This window comes from Mobula hypostoma, chromosome 1, assembly GCF_963921235.1.
Source record: "Mobula hypostoma chromosome 1, sMobHyp1.1, whole genome shotgun sequence".
Classification (NCBI taxonomy): Eukaryota; Metazoa; Chordata; class Chondrichthyes; order Myliobatiformes; family Myliobatidae; genus Mobula; species Mobula hypostoma.
Window position 1 is genome coordinate 72,028,259 of NC_086097.1, and position 27,829 is coordinate 72,056,087.

Below are 27,829 nucleotides of genomic sequence, written 5' to 3' on the forward strand. Positions count from 1 at the left end.
TGAAATGCATTTAGCATCTGACCAGAAATGCAAAGAATAGTGTTATTTACAAAATACCTGAAAGCAGGTACCAACAGGCTCAAAGACATTTTCTACTCCACTTCCCTCGTACAATGGTTTGGATTTGCAACCTCACGATCTCCTTCATTATTATTTTGCAACTCATTTATCTGCACTACACATTCTCTGTAGCTGCTACACTTTATTCTTCATTGTTACTATTTTACCTTGTTCTACCTCAATTCACTGCATAATTATCTGATCTGTATGAACAGTATGCAAGAAAGATTTTTCATGGCACCATCATACATGTGTCAATAATAAACCAGTTTCAGTTCTAAACTAATTCCAGCTCCATTTCAATAGATTATGCCCTTTCATTTTTGTTTCCTTTGCATGCTGCCAACACCAAGCTCATTTTCCCCCTTACTTTGACCATTCAGAAGTTTCCTTTCTATCTGTGGCACTCTTCCCTTTCTTTCAAATCTCTTCCAAAGACACCAATGTGCTCAAATGCCAGAAATGTCTTTGTAACATGGACATAATGGACCAAATGGCCTCTTTCTCTTCTGTAACTTACTATGGTTCTCTCATTCTGCTCTGACTCCTTTTCCATTGTTCAGGGCCCAAGGCATTCTGCACAAGAGAAGTTTTATCTGTGCTTTTTCAATTAAGTCCACTGAATTTATGCAACCCTTCTCTCAAATTGCAGGATCAAATACAGACTAGATGAGCACTTTGTGGATGTCCTCTGGCCCACAGCTGACAATCATATTCCTTAACTTCCCTTCAGCTGTTACTGCAATCCTTTATCTCACTGTCTTCACCTTCTACAATCTTATCATGCAATTCTGCATCGGCCTGAAGAGCAGATCCTCCTTCTGACTTGGGGCATGGCAGCATTTACAAATCAACTTTGTATTCAACAGTAGGATTGGATAATAAATAGTTTGTTTGCCTTTGTTCCTGTCCCAGATCCATCATTTGTTTTTCTACTTGTCCCATAACTCAGCCCATTACATTGCATTCCACCCTTTCCTTTATATTCCTTCCTTTCATCCCACCATCACCTACTTTGCCTTAAAACTTATTTATGTCCAACTCCATTCTCGTTTTAATGAAAAGTCACCTTCTGAAACATTAACTCAGCTTCTCTCTCAACCAATTCTGATGACAAACAATATTGGTTATCAGTTGGAAGTGGGTGGATGACTGGTGGATGATTAGGAAATGTGTGAGTTAAAAATCCTTTTAAAAAGTCCATCATATATTTGATAAACAGGATCCTAATACCTTGCATCTTTCTACGTTACATTTGTATCAACATGTCATCTTAATTTAATTAAACATAACAAAACCTACTATTAAAGAGTTTATGATTGGTGTAACAGTGGTAAATTCACTTCATCCATTTCTGACACCTCCCTCTCCTTTTTCGAACTGTCTTTCTCCATCTCTGGAAACAAATTGTCTTAAAAACCTACCTAACATCTTTTAGGAACATACCAATTCCCACGGTTATCTTAACTATTTTTTTTCCACCCTATATCCTGTAAAATGTTATTCCCTTTTCTCATTTCCTTCGCCTCCACCCCATCTGTTCTAGGATCTGGATTTCATTTCCAGAACATCAGATATGTCCTCCTTCTTCGAAGAGTGGAGTTTCCCTTCCTCCACAATTGATATAGCCCTCATCCGCATCCCCTCCATTTCCCGTCCACCCACGTTCACCCCACCTTCCTGATGCCTTACAGTGATAGTTCCTTTTGCCCTTACCTACTACCTCAACAGTCTCCACATCAAGCCCTTCATCCTTCACAATTTCAGCCACCTCCAAAAGGATCCTACCACTACACAGATCTTTACTCCCCCGCTCTGTTTTCCACAGGGATTGCTCCCTCCATGATTCTTTTGTCCATTCGACCCTCCCCACTAATCTCCTTCCAGCACTTATCCCTGCAAGTGGCCTACACCTGTGCATTCACCTCTTCCCTCACCTCCATTCAGGGACCCAAGCAGTCCTTCCAGGTGAGGCAACACCTCACCTGTGAATCTGCTGGGGTCGTTTCTTGTCTCCAATCCTCCTGCTGCAGCCTCCTCTACATTGGTGAGATCCATTGTAAACTGGGGAGACCACTTCACTGCGCACTCTGCACCATCTGCCCCAAGTGGAACTTCCCAATGACCAAACATTTTGGCTCTGATTCTCATTCCTATTCTGACGTGTCTGTCTATAGCCACCTCTTGTGCCAAGATGATGCTACCCTCAGCGTGGCGGAGCAGCACCTTATATTCTGTCTGGGTAATCTCCAACCTGATGGCATGAATATCGATTTCTCCTTCCATTTAAAAAAAACTGTTTCTCTCCCCCCTCGTCTCTTCTTCTATTTCCCACTCTGGCCTTTCACCTTTTTTTACCTGCCCATCACTCCCCCAGGGTCCCCACTTTCTTGCCCTTCTCCTATGTTCCACACTTCTCTCCTATCAGATTTCTTCTACCCCAGCCCTTTACATTTCCCACGCAACTTGATTTACCTATCACCTTCTAGCTACCCTCCTTCCCGTCGCCCCACCTTTTTATTCTGTCATCTTCCCCCTTTCTTTTCAGTCCTGAAGAAGGATTTTGGTTCAAAATGTCAACTGCTTATTCATTTCCAAAGATGCTGCCTGATCTGTTGAGTTCCTCTGGTATTAGTGTGTGTTGCAGTGGCATTTATTACCTGATTAGTTGCCACACAAATTAATGAATGTGTTGCCATATCACAACTAACCTTGTCAATGGGAAGTAACTGAAAAGACTATTATTAAAGCAAAGTGAAATTAAAATGCAGGATTCTTTTGTTTCCTTAAGATCCTACTGAACTGTCTAATTGAAATCTTCATCTTATCATCTATGATTTCAGTAGTGCATCTTGGTGTTTTTGGGCATTACAGGGATCCCATAGATACTAACAAAGAGAAGAATTTACTTTGATGACAAAAAGAATCCATTATTCTTGCAGTTGCATTAACCTCAGGAGAAGCTATAAAAGCTTTGATTGTTGGAAGACCCACCTCAGGGAGCCAAACAAAATCAAAAATTTCTGCGTCATGTAGCAATTTTATTTTGTGTTGAAACTGAGATGCTGCAGTCCCTGGAGGTTTCTGGGACATGAAGAGCCTTTTAATAAGGCCAGATTTGCACTTGACGGTCTCTGATGTCTGCAAACTCGCTTCTCAAATCCTTTCTTTTCCAAATTTAAAACCCACTTGCAAACAAGACTTCTAGCACAAAAATCTAGCACTCCATTTTGGCAGGCTTACTTTCAGCTAAATTATTAGACTTTGTGACAACTCTTCTCATAATTTGGCATTGACTTAAACCATTGACAAATGATGAGAAGTATTGACAGAAAAATTAAAATTAGTTGTTTGTAATTATTTGAAATGTTTTAATGAGGATATTAATTATGACCTTTTTAGAACCCTATCTCTCTTGCTCTATGAATGGCTGAGTAACAAATACCTTACAATATTTGTTTCACATTTGGTCATATTTTCAAAGCAAAGAATATTCTACATTTAAATTCATCATCTGTGAAGTAATGAGTTTTTTCTTGTTTCCTCCACTGCTCTTGTTTGAAATTTTGTTGTTTAAAAAGGTTTTTAATTACTCCCTTCAAATAAGGGAGAATTTTAACACTGGGTATTAGATCATGAAGTCAATCTGTGGGCATGCTGAGGCCATTTAAAGGGAAGAACAAATATTTTCCCTCAGTGCCACAATTTCAAGATGATGTTGAGTGCTTCTGAAACCTGACACACTGCAGGAGAGAGATTTTGTTGGCTGTTTGTACGAACAAATGTAGTGTGGGACCCTGAAAGGAAGAACACATCTTTTCTACCTTGTCAAATGACATAGTCATAGTCATACTTTATTGATCCCGGGGGAAATTGGTTTTTGTTACAGTTGCACCATAAATGAATAGTAATAGAACCATAAATAGTTAAATAGTAATATGTAAATTATGCCAGTAAATTATGAAATAAGTCCAGGACCAGCCTATCGACTCAGGGTGTCTGACCCTCCAAGGGAGGAGTTGTAAAGTTTGATGGCCACAGGCAGGAATAACTTCCTATGGCACTCTGTGCTGCATCTCGGAGGAATGAGTCTCTGGCTGAATGTACTCCTGTGCCCATCCAGTACATTATGTAGTGGATGGGAGACATTGACCAAGATGGCCTGCAGCTTAGACAGCATCCTCTTTTCAGACACCACCGTGAGAGAGTCCAGTTCCATCCCCACAACACCACTGGCCTTACGAATGAGTTTGTTGATTCTGTTGGTGTCTGCTACCCTCAACCTGCTGCCCCAGAACACAACAGCAAACATGATAGCACTGACCACCACAGACTCGTAGAACATGCTCAGCATCGTCCGGCAGATGTTAAAGGACCTCAGTCTCCTCAGGAAATAGAGACGGCTCTGACTCTTCTTGTAGACAGCCTCAGTGTTCTTTGACCAGTCCAGTTTATTGTCAATTCGTATCCCCAGGTATTTGTAATCCTCCACCATGTCCACACTGACCCCCTGGATGGAAACAGGGGTCACGGGTACTTAGCTCTCCTCAGGTCTACCACCAGCTCCTTAGTCTTTTTCACATTAAGCTGCAGATAATTCTACTCAGACCATGTGACAAAGTTTCCTACCGTGGCCCTGTACTCAACCTCATCTCCCTTGCTGATGCATCCAACTATGGCAGAGTCATCAGAAAACTTCTGAAGATGGCACGTCTCTGTGCAGTAGTTGAAGTCCGAGGTGTAAATGGTGAAGAGAATGGGAGACAAGACAGTCCCCTGTGGAGCCCCAGTGCTGCTGACACACTCTGTCGGACACACAGTGTTGCAAGCACACGTACTGTGGGTCTGCCGGTCAGGTAATCAAGAGTCATGACACCAGGAAAGCATCTACCTGCATCGCTGTCAGCTTCTCCCCCAGCAGAGCAGGGCGGATGGTGTTGAGCGCACTGGAGAAGTCAAAAAACATGACCCTCACAGTGCTCGCTGGCTTGTCCAGGTGGGCGTAGACACAGTTCAGCAGGTAGACGATGGCATCCTCAACTCCTAGTCGGGGCTGGTAGGTGAATTGGAGGGGATGTAAGTGTGGCCTGACCATAGGCCAGAGCAGCTCCAGAACAAGTCTCTCCAGGGTCTTCATGATGTGGGATGATGTGACCATGAATTATTTGGAGTTCTGAAGTCCTGGGAATCTTGCACATTTTTAAACAGCTCATCGAAAGTGATCCAGATATGTGATGTGAACAGAGAAGATGTCAATGAAATGAAGCTGTATAAATGCTAGAAATACTCAGCAGGTCAGCCAGTGTATGTGGAGAAAGAAGATGTTAATGCTCCTGATTAATGAACTTTCAACAGCATTCCGAAGATTCTCCCTTCTGCCTCCTTCCTTTCCAGTCCTGATGAAGTGCCTCAGCCTGAAGCATTGCCTGCTTATTTCTCTCCGTAAACGCTGCCTGAACCCGTTGAGTTTCTCAGCATTTCATTTGTAGTTTTCCACGATGTTGCCCTCTTAAGGTTTTTGTCCTGACTTCTTGACTCCGATTTGCTTTCTCTGCTTTGCTTCTCAAAGGTACAGGCTAACTCATTGAGTATATTTCCAGTATTTTCTTTTCAGGATTTCTGGTCTATCCAGTATTTAGATCTTGGTAGTGAAAGTGAAGGTTATATGGAAGTATTTATGAATTATCACTCTACAATCTCACATTGTTTTGTCCCCTTACGTCTGATGACATCACACTACTCTGGGAGAGGATTATTTGATGGAAACTACTGTATATTCTCCATACTTTTTTTAATCTTTGAAGTGCTATGCAGAGTGAGACTTAAGAGGTTGTCAAGACCAGGTGATTCTGCTTCTGATTTGTTTAAGAAAAGCTGATCAAATGCAAGTCAATGAAAATGAAATCTGGATTTATTAGAAAGCAAGTGTGAATTTTACCCAGCGGCAAGCATATCTTGTGTCAATGCAGTTAAAGCTCCGTTAGCTTTGAAGTCTCAGAGAATGTGACAGCTCACCTACTCTCTGTTTAAAAAAGGCTACTTGGTGTCAAAACCCTGAGGGAAAAATCATGAGCACAAAAAGTACACGAGAAATATCTAAACCCACGGAGATCTTATTTGGCATTATTTTTCACAACAGGAGCTGAGACCTAAGAAAAGACATTCTACCAATTTCCAAGCTAAAGCTTATAAATAATGAACAATCTCAACTGCGACAATTGGCTTAATAACATTTCATGAGATTCTGATATGTGGTTATTCTGCCTCCTAGTTTAAAAAAAAATCACTCCAATCTCCAATCACGTATTCATTTTAAATATAACATTAATAAGCTTAACTCAATTGTTTATTTTCATTCCAATATATTACATGGAAATTTGCTTTGGTTCAGAGTAAACTTCTGCAAACTCATTTCTGTTGTAATCAAATCTAAGAAGATCTAACCTTTTAATGAGAATAGCGCCGAAACAAAAATACAGCCCTGCCTAACAATTTTAGTTAAAGTTGGGAAATTATTTTGTATAACAGAGATTACGTCAGAAATTAATACAGAAATACCATGTTCAACATGGTTGGCAATGGAGTTGAACTCTCATAAGGATTTCTCCATTTCCGCACTTTTTGGATCCACACTTCCTTATCATTTGCCTAAACTAATTGTTAATTCTCTCATTAGACATACTCTAAGAATATGGGCTCAGTTCAGAAAACATTATAGTCTTCATGGTTTCTCCCCCTCTAGTCCTATCTTTCATAATCATCTTTTCCGACCTTCTACGCAAGACTTAACTTTTCCTGATTGGTACAGAAACGGCATCAGGTGTTTTAAAGATCTTTTCATAGACAATTGTTTTGCAACTTTTGAACAACTGTCTGCAAAGTTTAATCTACCTAATACTCATTTCTCTAGATATCTTCAAATCAGACATTTTATTATCCCTTTAATACCAAATTTTCCTGAGGTGCCCGAAAAAAATGTTGCGGACTTGTTTCTTTGTATAAACCCACTGGGTAAAAGTTTAATATCTACTATTCATGATGAGTTAGTGACCTTGAGGAGTGCCCCCTTTGATAAAATCAGAACTGCTTGGGAGCATGACTTAAATATTTCTCTGTCCAACAAGGTTTGGGATTCAATTCTTAAGTTAGTTAACTCAACCTCTTTATGTGCTCGCCACTGCCTTCTGCAGTTCAAGGTTGTACGTAGGGCTCATATATCTAAAACCAAATTATTGCGCTTCTATTTTGATATTAGTCCCTTTTGTGACAAGTGTGAAGTGGGCAAGGCTTCTCTTATCCATATGTATTGGGCTTGTCCTAGTTTGGAGAAATTTTGGAGAGATGTCTTTTTAACTTTATCTCATATCCTTAATTGCCACTTAGAACCCAACTCTTTGATTGCTCTTTTTGGCATTTTGGGTGAAGTTGACACGCGTTTGAGTCCGACTAAATGTCGAACATTCTCTTTTACCTCTCTTTTGGCTAGACGCTTAGTTCTTCTTAGGTGGAGAGATGTTGCCCCACCCACTCATGCTCAATGGCTTATAGACGTTATGTCCTGCTTAGCCCTTAAAAAGATTCATTATTTACTTCTTAATTCGGACATAAAGTTCCACAAGGTGTGGCGACCTTTTCTTGAATATTTTCATAACTCCTCCTTAGATTAAGGGTTTATCTTCCTTTTTCATTCAGTACTTTAATCCCTTACATCCAGCTTTCTTTTCTGGTTAACTTCTACGGTTTTTTTTATGATGTGAAATGCATTATAGTTTAGGTAGTAGGCAATACACTTTTTAAAAAAATCTTCACAGCTCTGTGGTGACAAAAGCTCTGATTAACTTTTCTTTATATCATAATTGTTGGCTTGGAGTCACATAGTGGGTGGGTGGGGAGCAAACTAACTTTATATGATTTAACTGCGGGTGCTTTTTCTTTACTGTTATGAATTGTACACCAGGCACGTTGGTTTTGCACTGTATAAGTCTCCTTTTTGTTGGTGGGTTTCTTTTGTTGCAATGTAGAAACTCATAAAAAAATTAATTTAAAAAAAGCAATACCATGTTTTCTTTTTATTTTGAATCCACTAGCAATGGAAAATACCATGCTTTCCTAAGACATTAGTGCTTTTTAATAAGAAAGCATATGAATTTATGACCCTGATTTGCCGTTCAAAATTTGGCTGATTGGAGTTGTTACCATTAAATGGGCAAAGACTGAAGTCCAACCTCTGATTCAGCTGTTCAGCAATCCCTAGGTACCATGCTATGTCGTTGGATTTCTCATAGTGTCCAATCAAGAAACAGGGATGTTCACAGATACCCCAGGATGTTAACTGAGTGTGTACCAGGTTAGTCTGGAGATGTCCAATATGCTCATGATTTCAGTGGAAACAATTAAGTGTGAAGAGTGGAGAGATTAATTTTATTTTCTTCATGTCGACTCTTTTGATATAAATCTTTCTGATTTGTTTATAACTGAGCATCTTTGCAGTTTTAAATTATAAAACACAATCTTATGTTTTTTTAAGAAGTACTTTTTATTTTTCAATATGACCTTTTGTGTTTTTGAATTTTTATGTATTCAGAAACATTCACGAGCTTTGCAATGAAGAAGTTTTGACTGACCAAAAAGCAGAATTTAACCGTTGGTCAAGATGGTATCTGGCTCCACTTCCTGCTACAGATAGAGAAGCTGGCTGATCAAGTAGTATTGTGGAAGGCCCACCCACGGGTACACTGATATGCCTCCAGAGTAGGTGATGGCATGTATTCGGGCAGGAGAGAGCTCTTCTTCCCAACATCTTGGTGCACCTCCAACTCCCAATATTTCAGATTGAGTGTCTTTGATCAGTGCTGAACCTGAACTGGTTCCCCAGGTGTTTCCAGCATTTTCTGCTTTTCTTTCAGATTTTAAGTATCTGCAGTATTTTGGGTTTTCTCAACTCTAATTTGGTTATTTGTATGATAAAATCCAGACTTATGTAACAGAAACATCCCTTCAGACATGGAAAACAGTAACTGAAAATGTAAAGGGGTCTCAATTCATGAATGAATCCATTATGTTCATGCTGAACATTCTCTAATTCTATTTGCCAGCTCTTTGTCCATAGCCTTCTGTATCTTGGCTCATCTAGATACTTCTTACATGTTGTAAGAATGTCTGTTTTCGGAATGGGAATGGGAAGTGGAATTGAAATAGATGCCCACTGGGAGATCCCGCTTTTCTAGTGGACGCAGCATAAGTGTTCGGTGAACCATCTCCCAATCTACATTGGGTTCTTATTGATATAGAGGAGGCCACACCATGAGCATTGAATCTCCCAATGGCCACCCATTTTAATTCTCAGTCTCATTCCAATATGTCTATCTATGACCTTCTCCACTGTCGTAATGAGGCCGCACTTAGGCTGGAAGAAAAACACTTTATATTCCGTTTGGGTAGCCTCTAACTTGATAGCATGAAAGCAATCTCTTGAACTTCCAGTAATGCCACCCCCCTCACCTTTCCCATTCCCTTTTTCCTCTCGCATTTTATCTCCTTGCCTGCTCATCGCCTTCCTCTGGTGCTCCTCCCCTTTCTCGTTCTTCCATAGTCTTTTGTCCTCTCCTATCAGACTGCCCCTTCTCCAGCCCTGTATCTCTTTCACCAATCAAATTCCCAGCTCTTTACTTCACCCTTCTCCTTCTGGTTTCACCTATCACATTGTGTTTCTCCCTCCCCCCAACCCCCACCTTTTAACTCTACCCCTCATCTTTTTCTCTCCAGTCCTGCTGAAGGGTCTCGGCCTGAAAAGTCGACTGTATTCTTTTCCATAGATGCTGCCTGGCCTGCTGAGTTCCTCCAGCATTTCGTGCTTGCTGCTTGGATTTCCAGCATCTGCAGATTTTCTCATGTTTTTGAACTCCAGCTTGTTTGATAACTTTTATACCATAACTTTCCTGCTCTTATATTTTATGACTCATTAGTGACACTCAGGAGAGAAATTGTTACATTTCATATCTGATCAAAGATCATTAACCTTGAATAATGAGAGTTGGTATTGAGGTAGCATGGTGACAAAGGGCTCCACTGACCAATAAATCAACCAAGCTTGTCATCACGTGTCCATAGATGATGACATATCTATCTGTGATGGCAACAATGCTATGTGCCTTCTTCAGCATTTGATCTACCTGTGTTGCCATTTTCAGGGATCTTTGGACCTGCCCTCTCTTCCTCAATACTTCCTATGGTCATACTGTCAACATGTACTGTACGTTCTATCTTTATTAATTCACCTAAAGTGATCACCTCATTCTTACCATCTACCATTGCACTGCCCATCTTATAAACTGACCAATATCCATTAGCCTAAGATTAACTTCCATGCTATTGTTAGAGCGAGTTCTGGGTTTAGGACATATACATTTATCAATTAATTTGGCTACCAGTCTTCACATCTGAGAATGTATTGTGGATTTAATTTGAAGTGACACTCTGAACTCTGGGTTCCTAAAAGCCGCCAATCCCAGATCAGACAATGCTGATTAAAATTCATTTGGATGTCTGTGGTGTGGATGTGAATGGGGAGGTATGAAGGTTGTGTGCAGTTTCAAAGAAAGCATTGTCCATACATTGTAAATATGGAGTTGTCCTTTGATGTTTAACACATAAAATATGGAGCTCCTCGTTGGGCCAGCCAGACCTTTCAACCAGAAGGGTCTCTATATGATGCCTGCTGTACCTAGTTTTGTCAAATAAAGAAGCTGCGTTATATCTATCCGTACTTTTCTCCAGTGACTTAATTCATGCAACAACACTTGTGGCAACACTCTAATTCTCTTGTCATTTGTGAATTGACTAACCATTTCCTACACTTGTATACACATCATTAATATACCCAACAATGCTCAGGGTTCCAGTTCGAAGCTGGGACACCACGGATCACAAGCTTCCAATGACACAAACAGCTTCCCAACATCAGCCTTTAATCTTATTAACAAGACACCTTTGGATCCAATTTATCTTATTGTCTTGGATCACACACAGTAGGTATTACTCTTTTAGACCAGTTTCTTACCTAGCACTTTACATGGGAAACATATCAACGGCACTATTCCCATCAATAAACTTGTTAATTCTTCAAAAGATTCAATCAAATTGATCAGACACATCTCTCCTAATAAAATCATGCTGACTAAGTTTGATGAATCTCTGCCTTTACAAGTGCACATTTATCTTCAGGACTGGTGAAGGCCAGATCGATGACACCACTATCGCCAACACTGGTTCCAATAATCCCTGGCAGATTCCAGAACCTGAATTCCACCGCCGTCAATGCCGGTTCCAAAGACCTCGGACAACTTCAGCCTGTTAATTTCATGGCCTCTAACTCTGGCTCCAGCCTGGACCTTGACCACCAGCACCTCCAGTCTGAGACTTTACACATTGCCGTCAGACCCCCAGTCTCTCTTTACACCAGCACCACTCTCCAGCCCTGTGTCTCTCAGGTGCCATTGTCAGCTCTTGGGTCCTTGGAGCCTCCATCTTCCTCCCATCTCACCTTCCCTGAACACCCCGATCCTCCACTCCCCTCTGGCACCACTAACTCCCTTCCCCCTTCTGATCCCAGCTCTACTCTTTTCTGTGTCTTCTCAATTCCCTCCAATCTTCACCTCTCTGAGGCAAATCGTTCTGTCCTCAGTAAAGCCTCACCTTTGCCTCCCTTTGCCCACACCGCAGCGTGTTCTGCACCCACAACGAGGTTGAGCTCTTCTTTCATCAACTCCTTCTCTAAGCCCATTCCTTTGGCAAGGATTCCATACCCTGAGCTCATAATCCCTTTTCCCATCTTCAACCCTTCTCTTCTTCTTGGACACCCCATTTTGGTTCTCTGCCTGTTGTAGATCTTTTCATTTCGAATTGCTTCAGCACTCCTTGCTCCTTCTTGAACCATCCCCCTCTGAACACACTGCCCTCCACTCTCTCCACACCAATCCCAACCTTACCATCAAACCCACAGACAAAGGTGGTGCTGTTGTAATGTGGCGCACTGATCTCTACCTTGCTGAAGCCAGGCAGCAAACTCATACCTACCCCTTGAAGAGCATCAGGAAACTATCTCAGACACCATCAGTGATGCCAGCCACTCTGGAGAACTCCCATCCAATGCCACCAGACGCATAGTTCCCTTACGTCACACTGCTTGCTTCTACTTCCTACTTAAGATCTACAAACCTGCCCGGTCCTGCCCCACTGAACTCCTTGCCAGATCTCAATTCCATTCATTCCTCCTTGGTTCAGTCCCCTTCCCACCTACATCCGTGACACTTCTCATGCCCTCAATCTCCTCAGTAACTTTAAGTTCCCTGGTCCTGACCACTTCATCTTTACCATGGATAGTCAGTCCTTATACACTTCTATCCCACAGCAAGAATTCTTCAAGGTTCTCTGCTTCTCTCTTGATAAAAGAACCAACCAATCCCCCTCCACCACCATCCTCCATCATCTGGTACTCACCCTGAACAATTATTCCCTCAGCTCCAACCACTTTCTCCAAACTCAAGGGGTAGCCATGGGCACTGGCACGGGCCCCAGCTGTGCCTGACTCTTCGTTGGCTGTGCAGAAAAGTCCATGTTTGAAGCTTTCCCAGTGCTGGCTCGAAGGGCTGAATGGCTACTCCTGCACCTATTGTCTATTGTCTTTAAAACTTCACTGAACACTGTATTGGTGCTGCTTCATGCGCCCATTCTGAGCTTGTCAATTTTACCTGCTTTGCCTCTAACTTCTACCCTGCCTCTAAGTTCACTTGGTCCATCTTTGACACCTCCCTCCCCTTTCTTGATCTCTTTGCCTCCACCTCTGGAGACAAACTGTCAGCCAACATCTGTTATAAACCACCTGATTCCCACAGTTATTTCAACTATACCTCTTCACACCTTATCTCCTATAAAACTGCTATTCCTTTTTCTCTGTTTCTTTCACTCCCCTGTATCTGTTCCCAGGATGTGGCTTTCCCTTCCAGAACATCAGAGATGTCCTCCTTCTTCAAAGGACAGGTTTTCCCTCCCTACACTATTAATGCAGCCCTCACCTGCAGCTCCTCCATTTCCTGTACATCTGCACTCACCCCATCTTCCTGCCACCTTAATAGCAATAGAGTTCCTCGAGTCCTAACCTACAACCCCAGCAGCCTCCATGTCCAACACATTTTACTCCGCAACTTCCAACATCTCCAAAGGGATCTTACCACTAAAAATATCTTTACCTCCCCCCCTCCATTTTCAGTAGGGATCACTCCCTCCATGTTTCCCTTGTCCATTTGTTCCTCCCCATTAATCTCCCTCCTAGCATTTATCCTTACAAGCAGCCTGAGTGCTTCACCTGCCCCTACACCTCCATTCAGGACCCCAAGCAGTCCTTCCAGGTGAGACATCACGTGAATTTGCTGAGGTCCTTTATTGTGTCTGGTGCTCCTGATGTGGTCTCCTGTACATTGGTGAGACCCATCGTAAATTGGGAGAACACTTCATCGAGCACCCCCGCAGCATCCACCACAAGTGGGTCTTCTCAGTGGCCAAACAATTTAATTTTGATTCCCATTCCCGTCCTGATGTGTCGATCCTTGGCCTCTTGTATCAAGATGAGGCCACCCTCAGGGCAGAAGAGCAACATCTTGTATTTTGTCTGGGTATCCTCCAACCTGATGGCATGAATATCAATTGCACCTTCTGGTAAAAAAAAATTACTCCACCCCCTCCTCTATTCCCCACTCTTACCTTTTACTTTTTCTCACCTGCATATCACTACCCTCAGGCCCCCTCCTCCTTCCCTTTCTCCTATGGTCCACTCTCCTCTCCCGTCAGATTCCTTCTTCTCCAGACCTTGACCTTTTGCATCCACCTGGCTTCACTTATCACCTTCCAGCTTGCCTCTTTACCCTCCCCCCCCCGCGATTTGATTATTCATCTTCCCACTCTTCTCAGTCCTGAAGAAGGGTCTCAGCCCGAAATGTCGAATGTTTATTCCTGTCCATAGATGCTGCCTGACCTGCTCAGATCCTCCAGCATTTTGTATGTGTTGCTTTGGATTTCCAGCATCTGCAGACTTTCTGGTGTTTATGATATATCGTCAGGATTTTTTAAAATAACTTCCCTCCACCTACATTAGACACACAGGCCTGTAATTATCTGGCTTATCACAACAGCCCCTATGGGGTAAAGATACCATAATTGTTGTCCTCCCTTTATCCTTACCTTTTCTATACTCACGATGGGCCACCTTGTTTTCAATTCTCTTTACATATCTTTTCCTTCCCCCATCTCTTCTGCCAACCCTCAGTATTTCTTGACATCCAGGATTTCTTAGATCTACTGTCTTTATAGGAGCCTTTACAGGAACATATCAACCATGATTTATTTCACTTTTAAACTTCTCCCACCTGTTAACTATCAATTTACCTGCAAGTAGCTGCTGCCAGCCTACATTTGTCAGGTCCTATCTTATGATATTGAAATTGTCTTTCCCTCAATTCAATACCATACTTGTCACTTTTCATAACTACCCAGAAACATATAGACTCATGCCACTACCTCCCACTGATACTCCAACAGTCCTCAAGCTTAGGCCTGTACTGCCCCTTTTCTTGCAGAACTATCTGGTTACTCAGGCAAAATGGCTCTCCTGGATGCACGTGAAAACTTCAAGCCCAAGTTAAAATTAAGAAATTTGAGATCTGTTGTTGTCTTTAGCTGAGGTTTATATTCACACAGTGAACATTGATAGTCCATTGAAAGTTGATGTACCTGCTGTGGGAAAGCTCTATTCTCTAGATAGGATCACAGCACCAGTGTAGTCTCTGAAATTCCATTGCCATTTTGTGGCAGGCTCTGTTGACACATATCACTGAACATTAACATGTCAGATTGCCTGAGGTCTACTGGAGCAGATAAAGATGACCTCAAACGGCGCTGGCAAGTTGAACAATTAATCCTCCCAGTGTCTGATATTACCCTGGCAGTGAAGGGATCATGTGTGCCTGGCATCAATTTACCAGCCATCCTTGGCTTGATCCAATACTGATGCAAGCATGCCGGATTCTTTCCGAGTATTAAATACTTTCTCTGTTAATCTATGATGGAAAACTTAGCTGGATTTGACAAGCCTACATATCATCCTTCAAATACAAATACCTTTTGCAAGAGCTGTGACCTTCAATATTAGTGAATGCTTTGGAGTAGTATTTGCTTTATTTAAAGACATTACATGTTAAGATTGTAAAAGAACAAGATAGACTCTAAACTAAGTAACTAAAACTGGTGTATTTGCATGTTTTAAATAAAATAATCTGAACATTTGTAAGTAAGCAGTATGTGGGATGAAAGTTCCTTGCTGTTGCAGCTGGAATAAACAGCCTTGTTGGAAGCTGTTCCACCCTATAACTGTTATTGGAAATGGGACTTATCTAAAGCCCAACTCTAACAAAAGCCTACCTATTACATTATACAATTGGTGACAATGATTAGTACCATTTTAAAAGATTTGGGGGAAAAATTAGGGTGGCACCCCCAAATCATGACCTTGTGTAAAGTACAGGTCAACACACAGGTAAACAAAAATAGCAGAAAACATGCCCTGGAGATTCACCTCCCAGCTGAATAACTGCATTAAGCATGAGTCCAGTGGTTTAGATCAAAGGGATCCAGGGAGAATTGTGTGCAGTTCTGTAGGCTTGCTGGACTGCAGTATTCATTTTATTACAGTTAAAAGAAACAATAAGATGAAACAATAAGACTGTGTAGCGACTGCAAGATGATATTAAGCCAGACAGCTGATAATGAGCAAAAGCCTTTACCAACTTCTGAATTAACAAAGCCAAATTTTTCACTAAACTTAATTTGCTGATGATTTACATGCAGCTGGATCTGGATGAGGATGGTCAGACATATTTCACAATAAATTAATTCAATTTTATTGGTAGACTTATTTGCCAAATTGAATCAAATCCTCACCAAAGATGTACATTCCACCATGGACAAGATTCTGGAAAGGACTGACAATTGTTTGAGCAATAAAGATCATCTGTTTGTTGCTGAAGTACATGCAGAGGGAAATCATGTGCTGAAATACTGAAGTGAATTCACCCACAAGATATGTGCTTCAAATGGTGTATCCATGCCATTTCACACCAAGAGTTGGTGCAACCTCAGTCTGAACGTAGATACTAATGGACTGAAAAATGTTGAAGACAATGTTGATGCTAAATTGATAACAAGGCATCCATAAAATGTTACAGAAAATTGTTCTTATATGGGAATAATTCAGCATATTTCAGATTCTTGCCTGATTTAGCCATTGTGTTCATATAAAATACTGAGAAATGAATCAGGGAGCATTTGATCTTGTAACGGCAGTTTGAAGAGCAAATCTCTCCTGGTTCACTGATGTGACAGGGGTCCTAAAGCCAACCAGCAATATTTCCATTTATGATAAAGTATAATCATCAGCTATGCTATGCACAATGGGGAGGAACAATTTATAGCATTTGCTTCACATACTCTCCAAAATAGCAGAAGAAGCAGAAATTCAGAAACAAGAACTAGTAATTATTTTCACTGTGAAGAAACTTCATCACTTCCCACTGGGACAATCTGATGCCATTACCGATCACAAAATGATATTGGTAACCCTGGGTCCTGAACAATAGTTCCATCAATGGTGGTTCAGGATGCAAAGTGAGCAGTTTTATTGTCGTACTATATTTTAAGTGATTGAATATTGCTTTGAAAATCAAAATGTAATAGCCAATGCACTACTCAAATTATCAATAAATCACCTAGTATTAATTTTCACATTGCTGTTTGTGTATGATTTGAAACACATATCAGACAAACTTATAATATTTATTTATTGAAGTACAGCACCGAACCGGCCCATCTGGCCATTTGAGCAGTGCTGCCCAACAGCCCCTGATTTAACACTAGCCTAATGACAGGACAATTTACAATGACCAATTAACGTAGCAACCAGTACGTCTTTGGTCTGTGGGAGGAGACCTATCACAGTGTGCATTGGCAATAATGGAATGCAAGTCTGGAGAAAAGACAGACTCCCATGTAGAGATGGTAAACATAGGAATTCCAACAGGACATCAATGGCTCAACTGAGCGACACCGCAAGACAAAACATTCTCAAAACTAGGACCCCACCATGAGCACTAAGGAGAGTCCACCAAAATAGTGCAGGTGACCCAGATTACCCAAGCCTATCAAAATAAACTTATCAAAGTTAAGCAATTACTGATACTAATTAAACAACAATTAACCAATTAAGGTGTTCCAGAAACCTCAGAGGCAGAAGCTCTCTGGCTCCCCGCACAGGCCTGGAGGGCTAATTACAGTACCTTTCTCCCTATGGCCTTCACTTGACCTGGGGATCTTGAGACAGGGTTGGAGAACTTCAGACAGACCTGATAAATCCGAGACAGGCATAGGTAACTCGAGACATAAACCAAGGAAACATTGAATGAAACTTGGGGACATTGACTAAAACTTAGGAGCATTAAATATAACTCGTAAACATGGAATAAACCTTAGAAACATGGAAGTTCATGAGAGACCTTGTCAGCGTTGAGAACCATGGAAAAAGCCTTGAATGTAGACTAGAGAAGCTCAGAATGTAGATAAGAGAAACTCAAGCAAGATTAGAAACAGTCAGAACAAAGACTCAAAATGTGGACTGATGTGCAAACTGCTGTTCAACTTCTGCTGGGTCCATTATATTACGGGATCCTTCTGTCAGTGTGCGTTAGCAATGATGGACTCCAAGTGCGGAGAAAAGACAGACTCCAACGTATAGACAGCAAACAGAGTTTATACATAGAATTTCCAACAGAAAAGCGATACTGTACCGAGTAACACTGCAAGACAAAATATTCTCAAAACTAGGACCCCACAATAAGCACTAAGGAATGTCCTGAGTCTATTGAAATCAACTTAGCAAAGTTAAGCAGTTATGATAGTAGTTTAACAACAATTAAACATTTAAGGTGCTCTAGAAACCTTGGAGCCAGACACTCTCTAGCTCCCCATACAGGCCTGGAGAGCTCATTACAAGAATGGAGCACCCAGATAAAAGCCATACATTCCGGGGGAGACGTACGGACTCCATACAGATGACACTGGAATTAATCTCTGAACTACAATGCCCTGAGCTATTCAAGTGTCGTGTTAACCACTACACTACCATGGTGCCCAATATTGTACATAATAACTATAGACACTGGAATAATCTGTGATGCTAATGTTTCAGTCCTGGGCACCACAGTGGCACAGTTGGTGACTCACAGTTTGAGCACAAGGAGTCTGATCCCACTTTATGTTTGGAGTTTGCAAGTTCTCTCTCTGACCACATAGACTTCCGCCAGGTGCTCCTGTTTCCTCCAAAGGTTAGAGTCATGGATTCTTACAGTGATAGAGAAGTACAGAACAGAAACTAACCTTCGACCCATCTAGTCCATGCCATACTCATTTAGACTGCCTACCCCCATCAACTTGCCTATCTCTCCGTACCCCGACTATCCATCTACCTACCCAAGCTTCTCATAAACTTTGGAATTGAGCTTGCATGCACAACTTGTGCTGACAGCTCATTCCACACTCTAATGACCCTCTGAGTGAAGAAGTTTCCCCTTATGTTTCCTTTATACGTCTCACCTTTCATCCTTAACCCATGACCTCTAGTTGTAGTCCCATCCAACCTCAGTAGTAAAAGCCCGCTTATACTTACCTCTCATGACTGGGTATATTTCTATCAAATCTCCTCTCAATCTTTTACATATATACGGTCCTAACTTATTCAATCTTTCCTTATAACTCGGGTCTCCAGACCCAGCAACATCCTTGTAAATGTTCTCTGTACTCTTTCAACCTTGTTTACATCTTTCCTTGTAGATACGTGACCAAAACTGCATACAGTACTCCTAATTAGGCCTCAGCAATATCTTATAGAACTCCAACATAACATCCCATCTCATGTACTCATTTGATTTATGAAGGCCAATGTGCCAAAAGTTTTATTTAGGACCCTATCAACCTGTGATGCCCCTTTCAATGAATTATGAACCTGTATTCCCAGATCCTTAGTTCTGCCCTACCGTTCACTGTGTAAGTCCTACCCTGGTTGATCTTACCAAAGTGCAAATCCTTGCACTTGTCTGCATTAAATTCCATCTGCCATTTTTTCAGCTGATGGAAATTTGTCTGCAAGCCATGATAGCATTTCTCACTGTCAACTACACCCCCAATCTTGGTGTCATCCGCAAATTTGTTGATCCAGTTAACCACGTTATCATTCAGATCATTGATGTGGATGACAAACAACAAAAGATCCAGCTCTGATCCCTGTGCCACACCACTAGTCGCAGGCCTCCAGTCAGAAAGGCAATCCTCTACTACCACTCTCTGGCTTCTCCCACAAAGCCAACGTCTAACTCCATTCACAACCTCATCCTGAATGCCAGGTGAATGAACCTTCTTGATCAGCATTCCATTCAGGATCTTGTCAAATATCTTACTAAAGTCCATGTAAACAACATCCACTGCCTTGTCTTCATCCACTTTCCTTGTAACTTCCTCTAAAAACTCTGTAAGATTAGTTAGACTTGATCTACCTCAGACAAAGCTATGCTGACTATCATTAATCAGTCCATGTCTATTCAAATAATTATATATCTGGTCCATTAGAATACCTTCCAAAACTTCCGACAACTGATGTCAGACTCACCAGCCCATAACTTCCTAGTTTCTATTTAGAGTCTTTTTTAAACAGCAGAACAACATTGGCTACCCTCCAATCTTCCGGCACCTCTCCTGTTGCTAAGTATAATTTACATATCTCCGCCAGAGCCCCGGTAATTTCTACATTTGCCTTTCATAGAATCCAAGGGAAAGCCTTGTCAGGCCCCAGAGATTTATCCATCTTGATTTGCCTCAGGGTAGCAAACACCTCCTCCTCCTCTGTAATCTGTGCAGGGTCCATGAAGTTGATGCCGCTTTGCCTCACTTCTATAGACCCTGTGTCCATCTCCTGAGTAAATACAGATGCAAAGAATTCATTATGATCTCCTCATATGTTTTGGCTCCACACATGGATTAGCATTCTGGTTTTCCAGAGGGCCAGTTTTTTCTCTTGCAATCCTTTTGCTCTTAACATGTCTGTAGAATCCCTTAGAATTGTCCTTCATCTTGTCTGCTTTTAGCCTTCCTGGTTTCTTTGCTAAGTGCTTTCTTGTATTTCTTCTACTCCATAAGCACCTCATTTGTTCCTACTTACCTATATCTGCTAAGAAACTCCTTTTTTCTCTTAACTAGTGCCATAGTATCTCTTAAAAACCAAGGTTCCCTACACTTGTTATCTTTACCTTTTATTCTGACTGACACATCCAAGCTTTGTACTCTCAAAGTTTTGTTTTTGAAGGCTCCCACTTCAGAATCAGATTTTTTTCAGAATCAGTATCAGGATTAATATCACCAGCATATGTCATGAAATTGCAGCAGTACATTGCAATACATAATATAGAAATAAAATTAAATAAGTCAATTACAGTAGGTATATATGTATATTAAATAGCAAAATTAAAGAAGTTGCAATAACAGAAATAATATATATTGAGAAAGTGAGGTAGTGTTCATGGGTTCCATGTCCATTTAGGAATTGGATGGCAGGGGGGAAGAAACTGTTCCTGAATCACAGAGAGTGTCCTTCAGGCTTCTGTACCTCCTTCCTGATTGTAACAATGAGAAGAGGTCACGTCCTGGGTGTTGGGGGTTTTAATGATTAGCACTGTCTTTTTGAGGCACCAACCCTTGAAGATGTCTTGGATACTTCAGAGACTAGTACCCAAGATGGAGCTAACTGGTTTTACAACTTTTTGTAGCTTCTTTTGATCCTGTACATTTGCCACACAACAACCACCACACCGCCAACACACCCCCCCCCCGCCCCATACCAGACTGTGATGCAGCCTCTTCCAGGGTGCCTTCAAAAGTGCAAACTGATGACGGAGCAGCTCGATGGATGTGATTAAATATTCCTGTGCTGAGAATCACAACTGCATCCAAAGTCTGTACAGTTAATAAAGATGCTTGACAGTGATTGAGCAATCTATTGCTGCTGAAAACCGATGAAAACAATGCCGACTATGCCACTCATCAAGTACACTTTTGCCAGAAAACAGCCTGTCCTGATCCACACTTGTCAGATCCTTTCTGATACCATCAAAATTGGCCTTTCCCCAGTTTAGAATCTCAACCTGCTAACCAGACCTATCCTCCTGCATATTTACTTTGAAACTAATGGCATTGTGATCATTGGATGCAAAGTGTTCCCCTACACAAACATCTGTCACCTGCCTAGTCTCATGCCTTAATAGCAGAACCAGTATCCCAAGCTCTCTGGAATATGAACTGGCTGCTCTAAATTGCCTGTGGTAGGCAAGGGCAATAGCAGAGGTATAACTGGCGAGGCAAGAAGTTGGTTCTGCTGGGAATGTGTGAGAATCAAACAGGATAAGTGTCAAAGGTTTGTTCAGACTCAGCGGACTAAAGGTCCTGTGAAAATGCTGCAGGATTCTTTGATCAACACTGATACAGTGATATACTGTTCAAGAGTTACAAAGTCCAATCAAGAGATTACAAGTTCCTCCATATCAGATATAAATATATTACAAAGACTGGTGCAGTCGAGGGAGGCTAAACTAGCTAAGGAAGTCAACAGACAAATTGAATCTGTAACACTTGTATATGATCACAAAAGATGTTTATAGAAAGTTCCCTCAAAGAGATGAATCAATGTCAGTTAAGTGATTATGTCAAATGATCAGAAGACATCGTGACATCAGGGGAGATTGTGACATCACTGTGTGTATTAGGTAAACTGCAAACTTCATGTGCAGTGAGAGTTTCTTTACATTAGAGTTAAAATGAATAGTTTTGCTGGAAGCTACTCAGCCCAGTTCTTTACCTGAACCACCAGAAGTATCTTAAGGTCCATTTGAAAGTGAATTAGAGTAAAACTTGACAAAGTTTGTAAATGTTTGATCATAACCTCAAGTCCCTCCTTCAGATGCAAAATCTATGCTGGAAATGATGAAATATCCCCCACAGGCTGGTGAACATCTATAACATTAAATTGTTACACCTTACGAATAATTAGCACAAGCTGCAGAACAATATTAACCTTGCTTTAATAACTAACACAGTGGGGGCAATTGCAAAGTGTGGCACATAATTCAAATTTAAATGAGCATACCAACTGGACATTTTGTGCAACACAGGTCCTAAAGAGACATTGGATTGCACAGATGGAGAGAGAATTTAAAAAGTGCGAGTAGGGGCAGCTGGCACGTTTTGTGTGCCACAGTTCCAGAGGAGACATTGGTTTGCATAGACTAGAGGGCGAGAGTTTAAAAGAAGCAAGTGGGGGCAGTCGGCACATTTTTGTGCACTGTGTTTCCAAAGGAGACATTGGTTTGTACAAAATTAGGCACTTGGCAAGATTCATTAAAAAGAAGTTAGGTTCAAGTGGAACGGCCACTGTGGGAGTGGCTAATATGTGAGTGGGCCAGTGTTAGAGTGGGGAGTTGAGGCTTTGGTTCATCAAGGCATTGGCAGGGAGAGGTGTAAGCAGTAGATGGATTTTTTTCTTTATTTATTCTTCCTTTCTTATTTCACATTTAGAGTAGTGGGGGTGCCAGGCAGGATAGTTGAATGCTCCTTTTACGTGATGTGGGAAAGCACAGAGACCTTCAGTGTCCCTGACTACACCTGCAAGAAGTGCATCCAGCTGCAGCTTTTAACAGACTGTGTTAAGAAGATGGAGCTGGATGAACCTTAAATTGTACAGGTGGTTGAGGGGTTGATAGACAGGATATATGAGGAAGTAGTTACACCCAAGGCGCAGAACACAGTTAACAGCATGACCAACAGGAGCAGGAAAGGTAGGAGGGGTGATGATGTCCTGCAAAGTGAGTTCAGGCAGTTAGGCGTTAAATTAAAGGACAGGACCTCCAGGCTTGTGATCTCAGGATTGCTACCTGTGCCATGTACCAGTGAGACCAGAAACAGGAAGATCATACAGATTAACATGTAGCTACGGGGATGGTACAGGAGGGAGGGCTTTGTATTTTTGGGTCATTGTGCTCTGTTCCAGGAAAAGTGAAAACTATACCAAAGGGATGGTTTGTAGCTGAACTGGAAGGGGACTAATATCCTAGCAGGAAGGTTTGCTAGTTTGCTAGTGCTGCACAGACAAGGGGTGGGTGGTGTCAGTTTGTGCGCAGGGTTTCAACTAGAGTTGCAAGGAGATGAGAACCAGAGTGCCAGAACAGATAGTGGAGTGGTTGTGAAGAAGGATGTTGTTAATCCCACATACAATATCAGGAATTCAAAAGTTTTAGCATGGTGGGATTAATGCTCTGAGCTGTGTATATTCCAATGCAATGAGTATTGTAGGAAAGAAGGATTAGTTTAGGGCATAGATTAGCCTGTGGAATTATGACATTACAGCCATCAGTGAGACTTGGCTGCCGGACTTGACATGATAAAGTCGGAAGGATTAAAGGGGGAGGGGTGGCATTAGTAGTTGGGGAAAATGTCACAGTAGTGCTCAGATGGGACAGATTGAATAACTCGTCCAGTGAAGCTTTATGGATAGAACTGGAAATGCAAAAGAAAGGTATGATCATCTTATTGGAATTATATTAGAGACCACCCAACAGTCAGGAACGTTTCTTTTATCAGTACATAGAAGTCCAGAATAGAGAGAGTGTGATACTAGATCTCCTATTGGGGAATGAGGCAGGAGAGATGGCAGAAGTTTTTGTTGGTGAATAATTTGCATCTACTGATTATGATGCCATTAGTTTCAAGGTAGTTATGGAAAAGGATAGGTCTGGTCCTCAGATTGAGATTTTAAATTGGAGAAGGGCAGCAAGTGGATTGTGACAGGTAGTTTTCTGGCAAAGGTGTACTTGAAAAGTGGGAGGCGTTCAAAAGTAAATATTAAGTGTTTATAAAGTTTTTTATGATCCTTCAGAATAAAAAATAAGGCTAACAGGTTTAGACAACCTTGATTATAAACAGATATTGGGGCCTTGGTTTAGAAAAACAAGGAGGTGCATAGCAGGTACAGACAGGTAGGAACAAATGAGGTACAAAAGAAATACAAGAGAATACTCAAGGAAGAAATCAAAAGTGCTAAAAGAACTCCATAGAGCTTCTACAGATATATTAAAAGCAAAAGGATAGCAAAGTTAGTCCTCTAGAAGATCATAGTGGTTAACTATGAATAGAGCTGAAAAAGTTGGTGGAAATCTTAAATGGATTTTTTTCATCTGTATTTTATTCAAGAGAGGTACACAGAGTCTGTAGGTGTGAGGGAAAGCAGCAGTGAGGTCATGGACAGATTACAGAAGAGGAGGTGTCTGCTGTCTGGAGACAAATTAGGGTGATTAAATTCCCAGGACCTGACAAGGTGTTCCCTTGAACCCTGTGGGAGGCTCGTGCACATATTGCAAGAGCCCTAACAGAGATATTTAAAACATCCTTAGCCATTGGTGTGGTGCTGGAGAATTGGAGGGAAGTTAATGTTGCTTCACTGTTTAAGAAAGTCTTGAAGAATAAGTCAGGAAGTTGTAGTGGTGAGCCTGAGATCAGTGGTGGGAACGTCACTGAAAGGTATTCTAAGAGACCAGATATGTAAGTGTTTAGATAAACAGTCACAGGTTAAAGATATTCAACATGGTTTTGTGCATGGTAGGTCATGTCTAAACAATCTTATAGATTTTTTTTCAAGGAAGTTACCAGGAAAGTTGATGAAGGCAAGGCAGTGGATATTGTCTACATACACTTAGCAAGGTCTTTTACAAGGTTCCACAAGGGTGGTTGGTCAAGAAGATTCAGTCACTTGGCATTCATGAGGAGGTAGTATAAACTGGAAATTGGATGAGATATTGGTTTCATGGGGAAAGCCAGAGAGTGGTAGTAGATGGTTGCTTCTCTGACTGGAGTCATGTGCCACAGGGATCAGTGTTAGGTCTGTTATTGTTTGTCATCTATATCAACAATTCAAATTTTTGAAGATTCAGGGTCCATTTATTATCAAAGTGTGCCTGGAATATACAACCCTGAGATTGTTCTTCCCCACAGACAGCCATGAAACAAAGAAAACCATGGAAATGATTCAAAGAAACCCTCCACATGCAAAAAAAAATGCACAAATGGCAATAAAAGTCGAGTGGAAAGTGAGGAACATGATCAAAGCTTGCGGTGGTATCTGGACAAGCTGAAAATTGGCAGATGGAACTTAATGCAGACAAGTGTGAGTTGTTGCACTTTGGGAGGACAAGGCAGGGTAGGACTTACACAGTGATTCTAATGAGGGCACTGAGGAATGTGGTGGAACAGAGGGATCTGAGAATACAGGTCCATAATTCCTTGAAAGTGGTGTCACAGGTAGATAGGATCTTAAAGAAAGCTTTTGGCACATTGGCCTTCATAAGTCAAAGTACTGAATATAGAGTTGGGATGTTATGTTGAAATTGTATAAGATGTTGGTGAGGCCTAATTTGGAGTACTGAGTGCAGTTTTGGTCACCTACCTGCAGGAAAGGTGTAAATAAGATTGATCGAGTGCAGAGAAAACTTACAAGGATGTTGCTGAGAGTGAAGGACCTGAGTTATAATGAAAGATTGAACAGGTTAGGATTTCATTCCCTAGAACACAAAAGATTGAGTGGAGATTTGATAGAGGTATACAAAATTATGAAGGGTTTAAATAGGATAAATGCAAGCTGGCTTTTCCCACTGAAGTTGGGTGAGACCACAGTACAACTAGAGGTCATGGGTTAAGGGTGAAAGGTGAAATGCTTAAGGGGAACGTAAGGGGAAACTTCTTCACTCAGTGGTTGGTGATAGTGGGGAATGAGTTGCCAGCGCAAGTGGAGGATGCGGGTTCAATTTCAACATTTAAGATGAATTTGATGGGTACATAGATGGGAGAGGTATAGAGGGCTACGGTATGGTCTGGGTGCAGGTTGATGGGAGCGGGCAGATTAATGGTTTGGTATGGACTAGACAGTCCAAAAAGCCTGTTTCTATGTTGTAATGTTCTAAGACTCTATGACTTGATTCAGGATGAGCAAATATTTAAATCCATTTCAGATTTTTTTGAGTCTTTGACAAGTCTCTGGATGGAAAGATAGTGCATGCCAGTGTGAACAGGGACCCCACATGAAACTTTGAAATAGATTCTGGTTAAATGATAACGTATCACAGCATCTGATCTTATTTAATGATGCACAAGTTGTTATGAGGTGAGCAGTTATAAGCTGCTATTGGCAAGATGCTGGAGTCAATAATCAAAGGAAAGATGGATAATCATTTAGGAAAGTTAAATATAACTAAATGTAGTCACTATGGTTTCATGAAAGTAAATAATGTTTGAAGAATTTGCTTGATGGGATCTAATGGGGAGAGTTGGTCGAGGGGAACCTGCAGATGTAGGTGCATTTGATAAGGTGCTGGATAGGAAGCTGATGCATCAATTAAAATAGACAGAAAGACTGGCAATTAGAGTTTTATGCAAATAAGGGAAATCAAAAGGTAGTTGATTTTCTAGATGGAGAAAGAATGCAAGTGAGTGAAGTACAGAGGAATGTAAGAGTTACAGAATCACAAAAATCAAGCAGGCAGGCAGATTCTACAAGCACTTTCAAAGGCAAATGGCCTTTTGGCATTCAGTACGAAGGAGCTGGGACTAGGAAGATTTTAATGGAATTGTACAGTGTGTTGGTGAGGTTTCACCTGGAATACTGTACACAGTTTTGGTCCCTGTACCCAAAAAAAAATTGTAACACTGGAGACAGACAAAAGGAGATTCAGAGGCTAATTCCTAGGATGGGATTTGTCCTGCTCAGAGAGACTATATAGTTTGGGCCTATATTACCTATAGTTTAAAAGAATGAGGATAACCTTATGCAAACAGAGAAAATCTGAAGGGGTTTGACAAAGTAGATGTTGGAACGTTTGCTAGTGGTGGGAAAGTCTCAAACAAGGGGATAACTGCAAGAGAAGGGGCCAGTTATTTGAAACAGAATGTCTAGAATTCTCTGCCCTAGTAGGTGCTGGAAGCGGGTTCATTAGAAGTATTAGAAGTGGAGGTGAATAAACTTCTGACAGATGGAAAAATAGAGACGTTGGGAGAAATGACATTGAACTTGAGTTGAGATCAGCATCGATCCTCTTTGATTATGTTGGGAAGGGCTTGAAGGGCTTGGTAGTCTATTCCTGCTCCTACTTTCTTGTGTTCTTGACAGTGGCAGAGAGTGCTGCTGTTTGACACTGGAGGACAAATGTCCTCAGAGACAGTAGTGCACCTTGCCTGTCAGGAGATGGCAGCAAGGTTCAGTAGTCTGTTTACACATTGGTACAATCTGTAATTGTCTGCATCAGTTGTAATAACTGTACACATGAATTCATAATTCAAGCCTCACATTTAGCCTTGCAAAACCAGCTAATTTGCAAGAGGACTGTATGTTGTTTATCCCCTAAACTCAAAATAATGAGGTTCAAAAAAAATCATGGACAAGAGAAACCTTGATCTTGACTGTATTCCAAACAATGTTTAATCTTAATCTTTCAATAGAGAAGAAAGATCAGGGTTTATAAATGTCCTCTGAGCAGTTATTTGCCAATGAAAAGGACATAAATCTGTCACAATGCACAAAATAGTT